Genomic DNA, 6,258 nt, shown 5'->3' on the forward strand with positions numbered 1-6,258 from the left:
CCACAACAGTGAGAGGCCAGCATACCGCAAAAAAAAAAAAAAAGAAAAACCAATATACTCCAGGGGCTTCCCTGATGGCACAGTGGTTAGGAAGCCACCTGCCAATGCAGGGGACACGGGTTTGAGCCCTGGTCCGGGAAGATCCCACATGCCGTGGAGCAACTGAGACCGTGTGCCACAACGATGGAGCCTGAGCTCTAGAGCCCGTGAGCCACAACTACCGAGCCTGCGAGCCACAACTACTGAAGCTTGCATGCCTAGAGCCCGTGCTCTGCAACAAGAGAAGCCACTGCAATAAGAAGCCTGCACACCGCAACAAAGAGTATCCCCCAGTCGCTGCAACTAGAGAAAGCCTGCGCACAGCAACGAAGACACAACACAGTCACAAATAAATAAATAAATAAATAAATAAAAGAATATACCCCATCAATAATGTGTGTAATGGAATGGTGTGAATGAGTATTTTATCAGAATTCCTGTAATGCACAATCCTATAGCAGTACTGAAATCAGTAATGCATTTATAATAGTAAATATTTATGAGGAAGTAATCCATAGAGGTTTTCTCAAAGTTAACAATGAAAATTAATGTGACATTATCCATAATAAATTGTGACGCTGAAATAAACTTTTCTAAACTATTAATAACTAAAAGCAAACTCTAATCAACCATGTTAAAAGAAATCTATGTCTATAAACTACAAAGTTTATTTCTTAAAAGTTTATTTCTAAAACACATAAACTGTCATATGAGGAGGCAGTTAAAGAATATATAGCTACAAGAGTGGGGAAAAAGTTTTATAGAGACACATCTGGCAGTAGTTAATTTTCAAATGTCATTTTTCTAGATTTTGTGACACCTATAGTATTGATATTTGAAAGCATTTAAAAAATTGTAATTTGAAGATTTGCTACTTCCAGGTAGAGTAAAATATTTTGAAGCAAAACAACATTTCCACTGAGAAAAATTAAAAAAGCCAAATAAAATAGTCAGCATTCAATCAAAAAGTTCTAGACATACCAAGAGATAGAATCATATGACTAAAATTCTAAGAAAGGAACAGATAATACAAAAATATTTATATAAGATATTGTGTATCTTTATCAGGAAAAGTCTTTATCAAGAAAAGACTTTAAAATCATCAGAATTAATATTACATTTTATTTATTTGTATATTTTATTTATATATTTATATAAAGGACTTAAAGATAAAGCCCTAGTTAAGGCAGTGACAAAAGCAGTAGCAGTGGGAGTGAAAAGAAATGGTTATATTCAAGGATATTTTGTCAGTAAAAGGCCAAGATCAAATGTCTGACTGCACACATGGGATGGATAGACGGAGTGGGAAAAATCAAAGTTAACTATAGAGGTCCTAGTGAAGATGGGGTTGCCATCACCCAACCCAAGGGGTTGCGATCATCCCCAAGGTCTAGGAGACTCAAGGGAAGGTTGTGGTCGAGGAAAAGTTAATTGCTGGGAAAATAAGACTCCCAGTCTCTCCATCTCCTTATACTAGTTTTTTTCTTAACATCTTTATTGGAGTATAGTTGCTTTACAATGGTGTGTTAGTTTCTGCTTTATAACAAAGTAAATCAGTTATACATATACATATGTCCCCATATCTCTTCCCTCTTGCATCTCCCTCCCTTCCATCCTCCCTATCTCACCCCTCTAGGTGGTCACAAAGCACAGAGCTGATCTCCCTGTGCTATGCGGCTGCTTCCCACTAGCTATCTATTCCTTATACCAGTTTTGTTTTTCCGCTCATATACGTAGCAGCATTTCATTCAAGGGGAAAGTCATTGATCTGACTGGTCAAATTAAACACCATAGTTCAAGGCACATTTACAGTGGTTAGTTCCTCCACAATTTAGAAAGGAACGTTCACAATTTCCCTCTTCCTACACCGCAGAACACATTGGCCATTCCTCCAAAGTTTCCACTCCATAGAGTGGACCAGAGATGACGTCAGCCCAGAACTGAGAGCTTGGCATGAGATGGTGTCAACCCCACCTAGAGCTCTGGCATAAGTTATGACCCAACCCAGTTCTACAGAGAGCTCTGCATGGAATCTTGTCTCAGCCATAATAATGTGATTCTGTTTTTCATTTGGTTGTCTTCTTTGCTTAACCTTCCCTGGCCACTCTGACAAACAAAATTTCAGGCAATCCTGGGCCACTCACTAACTTTATTCCATCTAATGTTATCCAGATTCCCAAGAAAATTGCTAACAATAAAGGGGGAAATTTGGAACATGGTGAGTTTTAGGTGCCTGAAATATACAGGTAACTGAATCCAGTTAAGTAGCAAATTATTTGGATCTCAAATATGCCAGTAGAAGAGCAGACTAAGCTCAATTTAATGTACTCTTACTGGAGACACATGTAAATTCTGGGTCAATTTTGAAAAAGTTAAAAGCACATAGCTGAGATTAAAAGAAGGAAAGGAACACCTGCATGTTTCAGAAAGTAACAGAGAAATTAAATCCAGAGAAATAAGAGCAGACTGATGTCTATGCGTTCCGTTCCTTAGTATAGGCCTTATGTAAATAGGGGCTGGAGCTAGAAATCTAACATTACCTTGAGGCCAGGAATTTAGACTCAGGATGGAACAATATTGAGAAGTTAGTACAGATATCCTACAGAAATTTCATGAGGAAATGCTTAGTCCATTAAGAGGGCCAAGGGAGGTGGTGAGGAAGACTGATATCTCTTGAAAACCTTCAGGTACAGAAAACATCAACACCTCTGAAAAGTAGGCCTGTCCTTCCCAGAGTTGTGATGGCCAGGTTGTCACTAACCTGGAAGGCCCTGTAGGAATCAGAAACTGCAAGGAGAGTAATTCAAAGAAAAACAGATGCAGGATGGGTGTGGCAATAAATCCTAGGACCCTACCAGAAACAAAATTAAAACCACTCTAGAGGGAAATTTTAACAAACCAGGGCAGAGAGTATCCTAACCAGAATAGAATAATAATTCTGAGGAAGTTACTTTACTTATTTAAGTAATATTCAATGCATTTCCAAGGCCAGGCCCTTTTGAAGAATTCTAAAACATATACAAACAATTCATTTACATCTTATATATCCCACCATCCAGAGCAAAATTCACTTAGGAACTGTACTGGTGGAAATTGGGCAGCACTATGGAGAAAATAAAATGTGTTTACCATCAAAAAACATGAAGGTAAGAAAGATAATGTCTAAGTTTTTAATTATCCTGTGGTTTCTTGAAATCTTTTGAAACCCAAAATAGAGAAACCTAGGAGGAAATGAAGATTTAAATATTTAGGGATTTATCAACTCATCTCTAAAAGCTTTATTAATCTCTTCTTTTAATAACATTCCTGAGAGGTATAAATGTGTCCAGTGATAGGGTTGAATAAGCCTGAGAGAATTTCAATTGTTTACTATTCTTGGTCAGCTCTTAAGACCTTTCAGGAGCATCTTGATTTTCATGGCCTCATCCAACAAAAGCAGGATATTTTACAGAAAGTCCTGGGCCACTTTTTGGCTTGCTTTTGTGTTTATGTTTTTGGTTTTTTCACATCGGGCGGTACATTAGGCTACCTATTGCATACTCCCTCATTCATGCATGCATTCATTCAAACAATATTTACTGAGTTGAGACATTTAATTAACAGTCAATACATGATGTTTAGATGAATGAATGTGCTTTCTATCAAAGTAAGTGTAAGTACTGAGAAAAATTACAGAATGTATGATCCCAGCCCCACAAAAGTTTATAACTGTCTTGAGGATATAACAGATGCTGATGAAATAACTAATATATCATATTGGACAGTTTCTAAGTTCAAAAATGAGTTTTTATAAATAATCAGAGCCTAAGGAGGACAAAGAAGGGACAGTTCATTATGGGTTGAATCTATCAATAAATGTACATTTCAGATGAGATTTGAGATTGACCTCAAAGAAGAGGACTTAGATATATGAACAGAGAACAAAAAAGGCACGGTGATAGCATGTGCATAGATAGTGTGGCCCATATTTATGTTCTTCATTAAAGATAGTCAGAGATAACCCAAATGTAACTGTTTCCATGGGTCCATTCTCAGTATCCAAACAAAACGGCAAATCCTATCTTAGTACAACTAATGAAAAACACAGTCTTTAACAAAGAGATTGTGAAGGAAAGGGGGAGGGAAAGGCTTGCATCCCACACCACACAACAAAACTTATTGAATTATTCGTTTAATTTTCTCCCTCTGAAAATTTCCTCTCCCCCTCTCTGTATGTGTCTCTTCTCCCACATCTGGCCACACTCTACCAGCCATCTTTCCAGATCTTTCCAGAACTCTCCATCCTAGTTTCATTAGGCCACAATTTAAACATCTCACAGGTCTCCAGGATGCATCGCCATCACTTATTGCACAAAGACAAACAAAGGACACTTCTCAGGATCACGTTTCTTTGAAGGAAGAGGTCATGAGGGTGATTATAAATAATATAAAGTGGAGAACAGTGACTTAAAATACCATTTTTCAACTTAGAATGTAAATACAGGGAACTTTGGGAAACTAGAAAATCTAGAAAGGATTCACTGATAATTATTTATGTTCAATGAATAAAATAAAATATAATAATACGGCTAAACTCTGACAGATTAACTTTTGCAAAAGTTGCTTTCACACACCTTCACTATTGGGATGTTTGATAAACACACCTTTCCTTCTTTACTTTCTTCTTTCTTTGCAGATACTGGCACCAAACTTTCCAACAATAAGAACCTTCCCATAAGTCCCTTGCCAGGCAAGATTAAGGTCTAACAATCCAAACAAATTTTTGAAGAAGGTAACTGGTTGAAAGCACAGGAAAAGAGCTGGGTTTCTCTTATTCAACAGTCACAAAATGAGTAATGTGGGAATTGGTTTAAAAAGTCTCTCTGCATGAGGGGCTAAGGTTAAGATTAGAACTTCTGAGGCCAGAAGAGCAAAATGACTACAACAATCCACATATTTTCAAGAGCCGCCCTTTGGATGTGAGGGATTGATTTTTCCCACTATTTTTTCAGCAACCCAACTGGTGTCTTTATTAAACGACATAAGAGAATACAGTGTGGCCAAGAAGGCTTAGATTTCCTTAGCCCCAAGACAGATATTCTCCAGTGACTGTCCACTCAAATGAAAAAGAGAGATTTACAAGAGGAAACTGGATACAACTGAGTGTACTTTAATTTTACCTGAATTATTTGTTTTGTTTTCAATTCTCTGCTGAAGTGCCTACATTAATATATTTTTAAGAACATTTCCTTAAGTTGAAGTATTCATTCAGTATATTCATGTATTATAATTTAGAAAAGCCAAATGATTTAGGCAAATTCATTTCTATATTGCCACAGCAGTGTATTGTGAACTAAATGACACCTGGCAGTTCTTTATTCAGATACTAACTCAATTAGAAGGCAGTACAAGGATTCCTACCCATTCAGGGAGGGAAAGGTCACTTAGCCTCTGTAGCTGTCTTAGGTCTCTTATCATCACAGTAACAAACTGAAGACTAAAAACCATATGATCTTCTCAATAGATGAAGAAAAAGCTTTTGAAAAAAATTCAATATCCATTCATGGCAAAAACTCTCCAGAAAGTGGGCATAGAGGGAACATACCTCAACATAATAAAGGCCATATATGACAAGCCCATAGCTAACATACTCAATCGTGAAAAGCTGAAAGCATTTCCCCTAAGATCAGGAACAAGACAAGGATGCCCACTCTCACCACTTTTATTGAAGGTAGTTTTGGAAGTCCTAGCCACAGCAATCAGACAAGAAAAGTAAATAAATAAAAGGACTCCAAAATGGAAAGGAAAAAGTAAAACTGTCACTGTTTGCAGATGGCATGATACATAGAAAATCTGAAAGACACCATCAAAAAATTATTAGAGCTCAAAAATGAACTTGGTAAATTTGCAGGATACAAAATTTATATATAGAAATCTATATTTCTATACACTAACAGTGAACTCTCAGAAAGAGAAATTAAGGAAAGAATCCCATTTACAATCGCATAAAAAAGAATAAAATACATAAGAATAAATCTGCCTAAGGAGGTGAAAGACCTGTACCCAGGGAAGTATACGACACTGATACAAGAAATTAAAGATGACACAAACAGCTGGAAAGATATACCATGGTCACGGATTGGAAGAATTTATATTGTTAAAATGATCATCATACCCAAGGAAATCTACGGACTCAATGCAGTCTGTATCAACATATCAAGGGCATTTTCCACAGACCTA

This window comes from Hyperoodon ampullatus, assembly GCF_949752795.1.
Source record: "Hyperoodon ampullatus genome assembly, chromosome: 7".
Taxonomy (NCBI): Eukaryota; Metazoa; Chordata; class Mammalia; order Artiodactyla; family Ziphiidae; genus Hyperoodon; species Hyperoodon ampullatus.